General features: G+C 31.6%; 1 long non-coding RNA gene across 1 annotated transcript in view; it reads left to right on the top strand.

Moving 5' to 3' along the window:
* The first annotated feature begins 838 nt into the window (after positions 1 to 838).
* The window catches only part of LOC123656712, a 28967-nt gene continuing 13320 nt past the window's right edge, over positions 839 to 16485 (top strand). The window contains exon 1 of the long non-coding RNA XR_006743582.1: positions 839 to 1066. This is a non-coding gene — a long non-coding RNA (uncharacterized LOC123656712). The remainder of the gene's footprint in view (positions 1067 to 16485) is intronic.

Here is a 16485-nt window from a genome sequence, read left to right as displayed (position 1 = left end):
CATTAGAAAAAATAGTATTTTCGCCAAAAAGTAGTTTAAATGGTGAACTATAACAATACCAAACATAAGGGTAAATTCACAGCCTCCTTTGCTTCCAAAGTAGGCTGTGAATCAGCAATTAAAAGCAAAACTAATATAATCTTGTCAATATAATGTAAGTCATTTAAGTTCGTACGTCGTACACATTTTTTGTACACAAATTATCTTAGTGCCACCTAACTATATTTGTTTGTGTTACAAAATGTTTTTCAATTTATATAATATTGCAAAATTATCGTTCGAGTATAATTTAACTATGGTCATATAACACGGCAAAGTATTAAAAAAAAACAACAAAGACATTAGAAAAAAGTGTGTATGTACCTACTTATGTGCACACGTAAGAAGTTGTACTTCATTGGCTAGCTCACTTCACTTGAAGGTGTGCAGGCGCATCGTAAAAATTTACCCCAATACTCTAGTAATCTGTCATGGACGCTAAAGCTCAACCAGATCTAAGATACATTTTAAAATACGTATTATTATAGAATGTTAAATGAGCATTTGAAATAATTATTTGCATACACTCTAGCCATTACCATACAACTAATTTCGTTAAATTTTAGTTTGTCCGAGTACTTTAAGTTCATAAAAAAAATGCAAGACGCGCAACAAAGAATGAAAAATTGAGACAATATAACGCGAGGCTTTAAGTCAAGTGGCATCGACCGCCAAAAATCGCAGGCTAGATCGAACGGCGCAAGCACATTGGTGAACGTCAGATAGGGAAAACGCCCGCGTCGGTGAAACATATTCGCGAGACGCCAATATTTCAGAAACGAACGTATGTCAGCCCCTCCACAATATGACAGTGACCCAAATGGAGCGCTGGCGCAGTCAGTTTCGTGAGCGCGCGACAGTTTGGTCGACGCACGCGCTTGAAACATCGCGCCGCGCGCTCGTGATATTCTATTCGCTATCGTTAGTGTGTTGTGCATTGGATATTACAGAGTACAATCCAGTGAGTGAGCGCTGGCCGAAACGCCGGTCAAGTGCCATCGCTATTCCTGGTGGTTGACCTTTGAAGGTAAGAGGATACAAAAAGTGCATTGTCATATTTTGCGAAGAAATAGTAACATTATACGAAAACAACTCGGCTTACAAAATAATTATTGTGTTACTATGCGAAATGTGACATCGGCGTTTGTGGACGAGGTGGTGAGTCAGCAGCATCTCGAATTTTCCTTTTGTGCAAATAATGGCTGTGGAGAGGGCCGTATCGGCGTGTCGCCGTGTCGGACGAGCCAACTGCGACGGCGGAGCGACGTCTGCCCGGCAACAAGTATCTAGCCTGTCGCTACACCGCGGCCTACCGCTCCTGGGCTGCCGGCTGCGCTGTACCAGCGCCCGCAACAAGCTAACGGAATCAGATTCCTCACGGCCGAAATTCCGCTGCGGACATTCACGCCACGACCGACTGAAATAAATCGCTTGTTTAACACAAATAGCACAGCATTGTCGCCACATTGACAGACGGACGAGTATTTCCGCTTCTCTTTTTTCCGTCTCACTCTAGTCTTCGGTCAGTCAAAAGAAGCGTTTCCTCTGACGTAAGCATGTCTTCCGTTTTATACTTACACATTACTCCCTCGTTCTTTTAAAAAAATTGTTAATATCTCTACAATAATTAAGTATTACATTTATTTTAATTATAATAATTAAGTTTCGATGTTATCTGCTATTTGAGCTTCGTATAATTAATTAGAAACTTTACCTTATTAACATATCAAAATATTTTAACTATACATAAAACGAAGAATTGCTTATTGTGAGAATATCAAAAAAGCTATCAATGTAATTTCTCTAGGTAGAGCGTAATTTTAGCGATGTGTCTGAGACAGTATGATGCGCTGTCCATGTATTGAGTAATGTAGGTATAGGATATAACACGTATCATGCATGTGACGTCAGTCGCGATTGCGCGTCGCAGCCGCCCGCGCCGCCGCACCGCCGCCGTCGGCATCCGCTCGATCGCTGAACTTTGTGGCAATGTCACTGATAAGAACAATGCTAATTCCAACTTAAATTACGAGTATTTTCACATTTTTTTTCAAAATCTTTAGTGCAAATGTAAGATTTTTTTTTTCAATTATTCTGACAATTTATTAAAGTACCTACAATATATTAATATTACCTTATTATTTGCCAAATTTTTAAAACATCATTGCCTTGAACTACTTTATTAATTTAAAGCAACTTAGGTATATATCGAACGTATGTTTCTATATATATGTCCTATACGTAGCTAATGACTGATTCAGAGACATGTCCATTCCTGTTTTGCCAGGCACTTGCTTGCGTTTAGCCGGAGGTCATTACACGGCCTCAACACGTTTTTTTCTTCGTCCTCAATACTTCAAGTTAGTAGCTGATTTCGTATTCGCGCTATCTCGTTATATGAGTTTTTTTTAACATAAGTAATAAATATTTGAATTAACAAAGATTGTTATACACTACACATTGATAGAGTTATCTAGATTCACAAAAAAAAACCTAATAAAATAAAACAATACTTTTGCTATTAATTGGTCTTTAAATCATTCAAGAAAAAAAAAGATCTCATATCTGAAATAATTATGTGTAAATAATAGATTTAATTTAAACTTTATTTTAATAGATTATTTAAATAAAAAAAACTCGTAAAGTATAGTTATACTTTAATAGTTCTAATGCTGGACAAATACAATGTTGAGATGCAGTCTGAAATATTATAATAAAACTTGTTAAAACTAAACTTTCAATGACTTATTAAAGATCTAACTTGCTCATAATATTATGTTCAATACTTGAAATATTTTATAACATGCTCCAAATACTAAAATTAATTATTGTGTTCTTTTTCAGACTTTACTACCTATTTACTTTTAAAACCTTATTTTTGTACCTGTTAATTACCTATATAAAAGCTTACAAAATTTGATTTTAAGTAAAAAGTTAATTATGTAGCGATAAAAAAGTTAAAAAAGTTACAAATGTATTCAGAATATGTATAAGTATATATAGTAAGATAGTATTTAATTCACCATTGACTATACAAATATTATAAGCAAAAAATCGTCCTTTAAACAAATCTCAGATATTCGTCGTGACACCTCATAATATCGTTAAGAAATCATCTCAATATTACTAATATAAATGAATAATTGACACAAAGAATATATCATAAATATATTAAAATATAAATGATAAATTAAATCAAACCAACATACGTAACACATACCTAATATTTATGACCCTTGAAATGAATCCGTTTTTAGCGCATGTGTGCATAAACGACGTAAGGCGCCTTATAAACGGGCAGAGGTTATCACGAGGTCCGAGGGCGCTCGCCTTGATTTCAAGTCGAGACATGTCGGACTAAAGCTAGCGACGATTAGTCATCGTTACATATTCCAGAAACAATGTACCTATGATATATTTATACATATATATTTTACGAGACCTTTTCTCCACTTACGTGTGTATATAGTTTAATTAATTGTTAAACAGAAAAGCGCTCCTCGACTTAATTTATGATGACGGTATAGAGTTTTTGAGAAAGGGTAAATATTGTTTAGTATGATGTTAAAATATGTCCTTGAATGTACTTTAATATTACTTGTATCATAAGAATACCTACTAAACGAAAAAATAATCATAATATCAATCAATAGCTCACGAAATAGTAGCTAGTTTATAGCCTTTTATCACGTAACTATTACTTTATCTCTAAAATAATTAACAAATTAAAAACTATTCAATTTATAAATTATTAATCCAAGAATACGAAATGTTGGTTAAACTATTCATCAAAGTTTATGTACATAACTAAAATAGTGTTCTAACCAAGAAGATCATCGCGATATCTATAAAGGGTAGAGTCGAGAGTGGGAGGTTGGAGGCTGTGTCCGAGCTCCGAATGAATGAGTCACTGAGCCGGTTTTCTGCTCGCCCGAGAGCCGTGGCAACAAAAATATTAATTTGCATTTCATTCACAAGTTCATTGCATTATTATAGCTAACTTTAATGTATTGTCGTCTTCAAAAGATTTGCTTAGATTAATTACATTTCGTGTAATAATAATTATGTACATTTACGTTAAAATTCTGTGGATAACTTAGAAGCATTTGGTTTTCTTGTAAATATAATATTGTATAATTTAAACATAAGTAATACGTATGTATATTTCATGTTATCGTGAAATGAAGTGTTCCTTTCTCCTTAAGACTCTACCTATCTCTCTACAGAGACGTTTGCCCAGCAACAACATACAACATCAATCATGCAATTTACCTATAACTTAAGCATAATATAAATGTATATCATCACGATATTTTAATCGGTATTACAGATAACAATAATCTATACATCATAATTTAAACATACAGATATTCATGTCTACTAGTAAAATTATTTGCTTAAATATTCTGATAGAGACCAAGACATTAATCGCTTAACATAAATTATGTCAAAACTTTATTAATTGTTAGGTATATATTAAAGGAAATGTTATTTCTTATAAAATTTATAAATAGTTTACTAATTCAATGTAGGTATACATATTTAAGATATAAAGCTACGTGTATGTAATAAAAATAATCAAATGAATATTCCTTTCAAACTATCACTTAAATATTTTACTTATGTAATTTTGTTTTATTTTTTCATATGAAACAAAATCGTTTAAAAAAAGTAAATTGTGTTAATAATGATGAATAGTTTTAATGTATTTTACAGTATAATATAAAATAAAGCAGCAAAATACTATAATACGCGTGCTATATTAGCTATTTTTATGATTTAAATACGTTATTTTTTGCTTAATGTCTGTATTGATACATTTAAATCATAATAAGTTCATATTATCTCAGTTTAACTTAGTTTACTTGATTTTCTTGTTGATTCCACTCAAATGTACATGCTATATAAGGACGTTATCTGCTTACTTTCTTTCGTTGAGAAGAATAGGTTATCAGATAAAAATAGTGAAGGCTGTTTGTTTTCTTATAACCTGCTCTCACAAGCCTCAAGCGCGCCGTGACAACGACTATACATTATTTATCGTACCGAATAACTTATAAATTATTCAAAGTTCGTCGTTTATTGTTTCTTTCCATAATAAATTATAATATTTACGTAAGTATTATGTTGTCATTTAAGTACAATTTCGAGTTTTAATATGGGAATAACCTAACATTGTTGATACTAGTTTATAGATTAAAAATAATAATGTGGTGAATTTGTGCGTTTAAACATAAAAATTAGTTTAGATTTATTTTGTCATAATCGACTTCGATTTTGTCAAGTATTTCGCACCTTTTACTTATAATTTTGCCGTGTTACGTGTTACGGCCGGGTTACGGCAGTAAGAATATAGCAACCCCTCTGTACTCGTGAGTGTCGTAATACGCGACTAAGGAAAACTACACAGTTCCTCTACCACCTTGGAACTTAAAAAGCCGACTGAAGGCGGGATAAACATCCAACTGCTGGCTTTGAAAGGCCGAACACGAGCAACAGCGTCTTCAGTGCGACAAAGCCAGCCCTGCAGTCACCAACCCGCCTATCCAGTGTGGTGACTATGGGCAAAACACACGAGTTCACGCCATTTTTGAGGTGAATTTGTGAAGACCTGTGTCCAGCAGTGGACTTTATTAGGCTGAAGTGTGAGTGATGACTCATAATTGTAAAGTCTAATAACACCTACGGTATAATCAACACACCTATACTAAATCTTTTCTATCGTGTCATGTGTCATCAATTATGTAAACACTTCATTGATTCAATCAAATCAATCGAAAATAGCTTAGTTAAAATATGGTTTAAAAGCACCTTCGAATCGTCTTTTTATAAATTAAAAATTTTAATTATTGAAAACAATGCACTTTCTTATTTTTCATACCCCTAAGTTATGGGGGGGGGGCGGTTTAAGGAGGTTAATAACATATATGGCAAAACAATGTTTGCGGTGTCAGCTAGTATATATATATATATATATATTATTTTTTTTTCTTCCAAACTTAAAAATTTAAAAATACATATAATTCATTGCTAAGAGCTGGTAAATACTTAGTTTTCCTTGTATATTTTAAGAATCACAACTCTACTATAGAGTGAGCACTATAAACCCCATAACGTTTTACTATTATTGTTAATTTATATATTTTATCAGCATTCAATACACGATACATTGATTTGTCTTTTAGGTTTGACTTTAACGGCATGTTAAAATGAAATTTTTGGAACCACCTGGTACTTACTGACCACTCCCACCTGTTAATTTTTTACCACTCCAATTGCGTTTCTTTTTGAATAAAGGTACGAGAGAGTTGCCTACACCTCTCTGGTGTTTACCTTCGTATCTTTGCTTTCTGAAAGCTATACGCAACACCCTACACGCAACACAAGCCTACACGCAAGGGATCTTAACATTATTACACCTGGGCAAAAGTCTGTTTAACTTACAAAGTTTGAAGGCTTAAAATATGTTACAAAAATTCATCATCATAAGTTGCACACAAAAGCACATTTACCAAAGGAACTTAATAAATCATAAGAGGTACAAAATTCAAATATTAAATCCTCTTAAAATCCGACTTTACTCTTTAGGAAATTTTCGATAATTTTCTACCTGATCCTATTTGAATCACTAATATATCGTCGAATCACTAGTAGAGCCTAGGATAAAAATCCTGATCTCATAGCTCAGGTCTGGGTGTTTCTATAGCAAAATGACAAACGCAAATTTAGGTGTTTATAAACATACATATGTTTTCGCTTACATATCAACGGTGCAAAATCGAAAACTTTATTATATGAAACTCTTGTATTTTGGTTTTTTTCTCTCGCACTTCTGTACCCCGCGATAACACCATCATGCACTTCCATAAGTAAGCTGGTAGAGATCTCTTTTAGAGATAAGTTCGCCCTTGCCAACTGCCATAGTATTAATATTTTTGTATGTGTCTTTTAAGTGCAATAAAGAATATATATATAAACAATCGTTTTGCGAATGCTATCAGCTAGGTACTTATTTGTTTCTAGAAATATTTAACAAATATTTTCCTCGTTTTTCGTTTCAAGATTCAATATAATTGGCTTTTAAAATCAAATAGTCTAAATAAAAATTATAATGCCTTTATTAACGAAACGTTGATGTACAAACATTTCAAAACAACAATGATTTGAGCTAATCTAAGCACGCGACGCGGCAACAGCATCAGAGCGCGTGATACTGTGGGTGCCGCGCTGACGTGGGCGCCGCGTCAGTTGCACGGCGTCACCGCTGACACCGTCACGAGTATATTTAGATCGGAATGTGTTAAACTGTGCACATCTCTAACACGATTACATTTTCCGGAAAAAGTTGGCAACATATCAAAACTTTTTCCACGCGTTTATCAATAAAGCTAATTATGCAGATGAAAAAACTACGTGATTAATCAATTATTTATATTTGTAATTTGATTAATTATCATTACATAGTATAAAACAAAGTCGCTTCCTGCTGTCTGTATGCTTAGATCTTTAAAACTACGCAACGGATTTTGATGCGGTTTTCTTCAGTAAATAAGAGTGATTCCAGAGGAAGGTTTATATGTATAATACCTGCATAATATAGTAGAGGAATATTGATAGTTTTTGCAACCGTACGAAGCCGGGGCGGGTCGCTAGTAGATTATAATTTTTTAGAGAATCTTTATTATTATGTCTTAATATTTAAATTGTTTACAAATTTTTTCAAAGATTAATATGGGCACGTGCACGTTTTTTAACATTCGACAGTAGTTTTAACAAATGTACCGGAATACACCTTCTACCGTGGATACTATATTATGAACCTTGGTATAGTAAAATTCTTATTTAATTTATAATTGCAAAATTATTTATGCATACCTAAGATGAATAAAACTTGTTTAAAAAATAAAAATAAAATAATGTATTTCTGTTTATATTTGTAACATTACAAATATGTTGCAAATTTCATTGCAATCAAATACATATATGTAGATTCAGCCTATGAAATTCGTGTTAAGATTACTATTACTGTAATTAGTGTTGAATTGTTGATGCATATTATGATATACCTATTTGATAAGCCTTACAGGAAATCAGATAAAGACGATATTGACATACAATCTTATCAATTATACGAAGGCGAGAATTCCTTAATCAGGACGTTGAACTCAATGTACCGTTAAAATGCATATTGTTATTAAAAATAATTACATATATTTTAATGAAAAGCTTACAACATTGGAAGAGTACGTTGTAGATTTCCACTGTCATAATATTTTCTTCTCCTATCTAATCTAATCCGTGTTTCTATATTTAATTTAAATTGAAAATGAGTCAAGATTAACCATAATCAATGATTACACTTCAGCCTGTAATACCCCACTGCTGGACTTAGGGCTCTTTCCTCATGCAGGAGAAGGATCAGAACTTAACTTACCTTGCTGCTCCAATGCGGATTTGCGGCCATATATACATGATAACAACCATGACCGACGGCATAACGTACACTCCGAGGCAGGGTGAGGAGACCCACAAGGACAGCACAAACATCCAGACCACAGCAAACATCTGTATGGCCAATACAAGTGTTTGTCATATGCGGGGATGTGCGCCAGCGCAACAGCCGCAAAACAGTGCTGTGACCGTTGCGCCAACGCGGCGTCAATCAATGATTACTATGCTAAAATACTAAGCATTTATATGTAACTGAATCTAAATTCATTGAAGATTTATTTATTTCATCTAACTACATTTGTTTTTCATTTAACCTGTAGTATTATGTGCAATGACATTAGAAAATGTCACCAGCTGCAATAATAATAAACGACTTGCGTGTATCGGGGTAAGAGCCGACTAACGTCTCATACATACTTTAAATTATGACGGACAGACACCTGTTGCAATTAGTAATATGACATAAATCGTACAGGTTATAATATTAACTATATTATTCCGACCGACGAGCAACTTTTTCGAAAATATTTCGCTATAATACCTACCTTTGTAATTATTATGGCAAAAATTATGTTTATAGGTAATATTATTTAACATACTTATATATAAGATCAAGGTTTATTATACAATACTACGAATTTTCGAATAGTCCCAGTATTGTACCAGCAATAAGATCATACCAAAGAGAGTTTTTGTTTTATGCAATATTCAAGCTACACTAATAAATATATTGTCACATAAAAATATATCTTGTCAAATTGGTTAAAACAATAAACAAATACTGTTGCTTACAGTGATGGATTACGATATATTATTTATAATTAGCCTCCATTACGATGGCGAGTTGGCGTTCCCTTAGGAATGCAGCCGCAACCAGTTCCTCAGCTGGTCTCTGTAATGCGACGATAACTGTCGTCTCTACGATCTGATGATTTTATCAATTTTCGCGATATATCTCTGTGTATCTGTTTGTAATTTGTATAATAGCCGAAACATTTAAAGATATATAATGCATGAAGTTAGTAAATAGGGACGGCAAAAATTTGCTGTATTTTAGCTATTTATTATTTTATTTATTAATTTTTTTATTTTGCTTTATTTTATTATTTTTTATATTATATTTTTTATTATTTTTAAATCATTTAAATTTAGCATTAAAAAAGTTAAAACGGGTGAAACCACTCAATATTTCCATTCCATTAACTTTGGGAAAAATGCATTAAAAACGACAAGATGCAGCCAAATGTTTTAATAGTTTTAATACATACTGAGGATTATAGTTTAACAGTAGCAAATACATCATATATATTAACACGCTAATGTAAGACATTTGCCTTCCTTTTTAGAAAAAACCTCACTATTACTCTACATAAATTATATATCATTTTATAGATAATTGTTTGCTCTACTGGCATCCACAACTAAAAATTTTAAACTATATAAAAAGGAAGGTTAGATATGCTTTAAGAAGAAAGAAAGCTATTTTTTTCTCAAATCGACGCGGATGAAACCGCGGGGCCTAGCTATTATAATATATTCAAATATATTTGAAAATTCTAGTATTTATTGTGTCGTAAAAAGAACAGCTTCGCAGTAAACAAGTGACTGTGATAGATCCAAATCTACCTTTACCTATACAAATAAATAAAATTAGAGTATCTGTTTGTAGTATTAAAATAACCGCTTTTACTAAATGCATATGGACGTATATACGGTACATATACCAAAATAACATTTTTTACAGGTTTTGTCTGTCTGTCTGTCTGTTTGTTGTGGCTAATTTCAACGAATGGACCGATTTTGACGGGACTTTTACGGGCACATATCTGATGTGGTTGGGAATAATTTAGACTACTTTTATTTTAGAAATTTATTTATTTTATATAACTCTGTGAACTGGACAATAACTTTTTTGTTGAATTCCAAATTCGCGAACGAAGTCGCGAACACAGCTAGTACAAAATAAAGTTTTCATTAATATACAGTGCGGTTAGATCGCTCCAATATTGATAATGAATTATTAATTAGTAGTTTCCTTGTTATGCGAAATTAACCTGTTTTTGAATTACAAAAACACATAATTTTACCCCAATAAGAATGAATTTTCTCCATATTTCATTATTTACATTTAATTTATATTTATTGCATGTCTCGCATTTATATTTATTGTAAGAATATTATTTTTACCGGTTTTCATAAGCCGTTATTACTGTCTGTCTCACTAGTTATAATCCGGTATCAAATTATAGATTCCAACGATAATCATGATTATAGCGATATTAATTTTATCATATTTAGATCTCTAAGTATACCTAAGTAGCTATATGTAGTATTTAGCAATGTAACACTATATAACTTTTTTTATGAGCTGGCATAAGACAAATAAAAACATATAATTATATATAAATTAAAAAAAAAACAATTATTTTTGTACTTTAGGCATGGATAATAAAGAGTAGGTACATAATAATTAGCATTAAATATTATTTGTTAAAAAAAATCTTATTATCTACAAAATATAGGTAAGTAGTAAGTAAAACCTTAACAAAAAAAAATGGCGTTAACAACGAATGCTTTTGATGCTAAACTTACTCAAATAAGTCATTCAGAAACATCGAGAAGTTTGGCACTAAGTGAAAAACTAAGTAAATATGATTATACTTTTAAGTATAACTTACGTAGACGTAAAGTAATTACGGGCAGCAGCGTCTTAGGTGCGACAAAGCCAGCCCTGCGGTCACCAACCCGCCTGCCCAGCGTGGTGACTATGGGCAAACCACATGAGATCACGCATTTTTGGCGCGAACTTGTGGAGGCCTATGTCCAGCAGTGGACTGCAATAGGCTGGAATGATGATGATGATGATGATGATGAAGTAATTACAACCGTTTTCACGTAGATAAGTTTATTATTTTTATCGCTTCTTGCATGTACATATGACTTAATAATTATATTAATAAAAATAAATTTACTGAAGATATAACCTGGTGTTTCCATTAATACGTCGGTTTATACATATGTGGAATATTTTAACTTATAATATTTTATGTCAAATAATCCACAAAAACAAAAATAAGAATAGGCATACGTAAGATTTATAACGACTTCATTTATCTGACTCAAGCTCTTAGCAGGTAGTGTATTTTATGAAAATAGATTTATAAATAGATGTCAGAAATTATATTCTGCAAACTCCTTTGACGATTTGGACTATGTTGTGGATTTTTACATAGTTATATTATGAACCCATATTATTTTAAAAAAAAACAATAAATTTAATCGTAATAAAAAAAAATCAATTAATGTTAATAAGCAAACTTTTGATACGGGCCAATATTATGTACATCTTTTTTTTTATATATATAAGTATAACTAGGTCGGCAAACAAGAGTACGGCTCACCTGACGGTAAGCGATTACGGTAACTTATAAACGCCTACAACACCAGAAGCATCGTAATTGCCGACTCTATTCTCAACCCCCCCTCCCCCAGGAGCTCTGATCACCTTACTCACCAACAAGAATATAATACTGCTTGAAAACACTATTATTTAGCTGTGGTCTTCTGTAAAGTACAGGGTAAGGTGTAAGGTACTCCCCCAGTCGGGCGGCTCTATATTTTGTACAGAAAAAATTCTGCTGTCCCCTACCTCAGTTAAGTTACATCTCTATAAACAGAATATTTTTCTAACTTAAAAAAAATAACTCATACTCAACAAACTATTAAAGAACAGAAATATTTTCGAAAGTTTTGCACGACTTTTAAAAAGTAATACACAAATAAAATAAAATATTAAACTTTTTATTTTAGTAGCGCTTGTATTGTGTTGCTTGTATTTGCAATTCTTCTTCTTCTTCTTCCTCGTTCAAGCTATGATGAGGATCGCGACCACGAATGATACGTCTCCATTGAAGGCGATCGTAAGCAGCATGTGTTGCACGGTGCAAGTTACTCCCACTGTATTGTTGATGACATCAGACTATCTTGCTGGTGTCCTTCCTTATTTAAAAATATTAAGGATTCTTCTTTTTGTGCACTACCCTGTTGATATAATTACAAATGCGTAATAAAATTGAGTAACAGACGATGTCTGCCAATAAACCTAGATAAATAAAATTTTGAACAATAATATCAGGTACATAGTGAGCCTACAGTTCATAGACTAATTGAACAAGTTAACAGAAAGGTAACGAAATCAAATTGGAAAAGAAAAAGTAGTAGTAGTACCTAATAGTTGAAAGTTGGTCAAATTTTAATGTCATAAATTTTATAATGTATAGTGAAATTTTAAGATAAATTTCAAACAATTATACTTATGCAAACAATTAAATATTAAAGTGAGATTAAAACTGTGTGTGCATTAAACGTACTCGTAATTACCGCTTTCTTTCTTTATCTTTATTTTATGCTATCAATTTTAATGAGTATTGTGATTGTACCTCCAGAACTCACGTTCATTATTGCTGGATATACTTTAAACTTTAAAGTAAAATATTTTTTAGATGGCAAGAAGTGGGCGAAAACCTTTAAAAGCGTTCTTTATAAATTCGTTTTAATGTTGCTATGTAAAAAAAATTGCATCACGATTTATGACTCTAGATAATATGATAACTGATAAAAAACATCACGCACATACTGCTGTTAATGAAAAAAAATTAGAATAACTATAATAATTATTAGGTCTTAATTTTAATACTATAAATAAATTCTAACATTGAACAGATAAAAAAACGCCAGCGTTTAATTCGTATTCTATTATTACGGCTGTCTCACAGTAATAGGTAACTAGAGTAGTGGCTAATCAATAACTTCACAGTGTTTACTTTTTAGAGATATGGTGTATACATACATTACTTCAAATATATCATAAGTCAGTTTGAGTTACACCTACCAAGACATATAATTCAATAAATATATTATTTTTTTAATTTTATTGTTTAGTGTTAAATAGGTACACCATCTGTATATGTAAAAATGATTGTTTATCTATATGTCCTTTATAGAATCCTAAATAGTCATGATCTGCGGCAAAGTGTTGTGCATGAGCCCACAAAGGTTGCTGAGCTGGTACGACCAAAAAAAAGCGTAGCAACGCGCGCAGTGTACTTCTAGTTAATAATAAATAATACTTATAATAGTTTCCCCATAATAATTGTTGTGTGGTGTATCAATGTAGTTATGTCTTTTTTGCCAACAGCTTTTAATTGTCATTGAGAAAAAGTTTAGCCATAGTTAACTGAAATAGTAAAATGGTACTATTGAAATCATTTTAAAAAATACAGCTTAGTATTTATACTTTATTGGCTAATTGTACACTTATTCCATTGGATTTTTTTTTAATACCTTTTGCTGGAACATTCCGAATTTGTAATTCAAACGTAATTTAAATTAAACACTTTTGATACTTGTTGGTAATAAGCATGACATCCAAATTGAATTGCCAAAAAATAATTGTATTATTGAACTTTTTGAAAGTGTACACAATATATTACCATGAAGTTGTATACTTTATTGTTATCAGAATCATACCTAAATCGAATATATATACAACCTGAATCTATATAAAAAATTTGGAATGCCCTTCCGGCTTCTGTTTTTCCAACTAACTATAACTTGGGTATCTTTAAATCAAGAGTAAATAGGCATCTTCTAGGCAAGCGCGCGCACCACCTTATGCTGTATCTCCACTTACCATTAGGTGAGATCGCAGTCAAGCGCTAGTAGTATTAAAAAATATAAATAAAAATAAATCGTCGAAATGTCTGTATACGCGTAATTTTCGGACGTATGCGCCAATTTGGATTTTTTTTTTGTCGTCGTTATTGTCAATACAAGGTTTAAATTTAACAACATAATAAAAAAAATTATATTCTAAAGAAAAAAAATGTGGCACGAAGTTCGCCAGGTCAGCTAGAATAATATAAACAACAACTTATATGACGTATTTATGTCCACATCATTAAACTTTGCTTATCTAGAAAGAAAGATATTATTAATCTTTTAAAAACAGAGGCGTTTTGTGTGATAGCTTTTTACTGTGGACAAAATGTTTTTTTCTTATCTACAATTTTTAGACGTGCTGAAGAATTCGTGCGTACGTGAAATAAAATAATATATATTACCTATTATAAAATATTTTATGTATTGCTACATATTTAAAACGTTACAGTATTCTTTTTTTGATAATTTATTGATATTCAAAATAATTTCAGTTGATACTGATAGTAATTTTTTTTTACGACTGGGTTTGCAAAAAAGCGTCCGTTCCACAGTAGCCTAAAGACGAAAATTCTAATGTATTTCAATATGTAAAAATAGTTTATTTTAATAAAAAAAAAAAGAATAATTTATAATATTGTTACCATATTCAAAGTATTATAACAAAAATTTTGTAAAAGCAATTTACCTAGTACGAAAAATCTAATCATCATATTAAACTTGTATTTGTTATTTCATCAAGAAAATAAAAAATATATAAGTATAATATATAATAAATATATAATATTATTAAAGTACGTTTCTTGATTAGACATAATCGATAACAGGGGAGATGAATTTTTAAAGTTATCTATAAAAAAATGTTACAAGTAAATGTGTAATATAAAATGAAAAACAAAACATGTACTAAATAAAATAAATTGATCGTTACTCATGCACAGGTGACATCATATCGCTATTGAGGTTTATGAACAAATTGATTCTGCGTATGCGCTGGCCAACGTTTCCACGAAAAACTCCAATGAGACATTAACACGAAGATAGGTTAAGCTGATGTTGTTTTTTTTTTAATATTTTATAATTTATACGGCTCGATTATCACACTTATTATTTCAAAACTGGCAATGCTTGTAAACTGAGCTTAAAAATGATTAATTACAATAATTTAAAATGTGACTTCGTAAAAAATATGTCGTTACTCGATATATGTATATAAATGTTTACTCGTTTAACTTGTAGCTTTAAATAACAGTATGTATATCTCACTGTTTCTTTGTATGTTTGTTTTAAGAAAAATAAAACATTTTTTTATTGCAGATACAGTGAGTAAAGAACGGTGTCAAAGAAACTGAAAATATAGATAATTATTTTGTAAGTCCTTCACAAAATTTAGTTACATTACAAAAAAAAAAATACACCTAAGTAAATATAAAAACAATTCTTTTTGTTTCGTAAAGACTACATAAACACTGACGTAGACGCATCGCTGGCGTTGCGTAAAGACTATGGAAAACTAGGCGATAATGAATCATTTTCTAATTACAGCGTTGATGCTATGCACCTTCGACTCTTTTAAGATTTGCTTTTCACGTCTTGGATATCATTTTCCCTCTTATATGTCCAGAAAAATATTGGTTTTTTTTTTTAAATATTAGCAAATAATGGAATATCCCAACTTTTAAGCAGTGCTATGTTCCTGTTGGTGAGTAAGGTGACCAGAGATAGGGTCGGCAACGCGGATGCTTCTGGTGTTGCAGTCTACTATAAGCTACGGTAATCGCTTACCATCAGGTGAGCCGTACGCTTGTATGCCGACCTAATTGTGTAAAAAAATAATAAAAAGGCAGTGTAATTTTTCCCGTTACAATTTTATATATTTTTTCGTTTGTTTTGTTACTATACAAGTAAGTAAATATTAAATTTAGACTACCATTCATAAGTACCAAGAAAGAAGAGACACTATTGAAAGTGATAATAATTTCATAAAAACCACAGTGTCAAGTCCAAACGAGCAGAGCATTCGTAATGATTTACTCAATCATCACCAAGGCGTGCCTCGAATACTAAGTGCAGGTTAAATAAAAGGGAGGACATGGATCCTCTAACAGGTCAATGTTATGCATAAGTTATTAAAACAGAAGTCCGGTTAGCATTTTACCATACACGCGCAACTTCAGTAGACGACTAGTTTTTACTTATTTAACGTCCAATCTCATATGAATGTGCTAGATTTATACTTTTTGCTACATAGTGAGTGAAATTACGAAATTTACCTAA

Source organism: Melitaea cinxia, chromosome 9 (assembly GCF_905220565.1).
Source record: "Melitaea cinxia chromosome 9, ilMelCinx1.1, whole genome shotgun sequence".
Lineage (NCBI taxonomy): Eukaryota > Metazoa > Arthropoda > Insecta > Lepidoptera > Nymphalidae > Melitaea > Melitaea cinxia.
The sequence above is the reverse complement of the archived record's forward strand: the minus strand, read 5'-3'. Positions and strand labels throughout refer to the sequence as shown.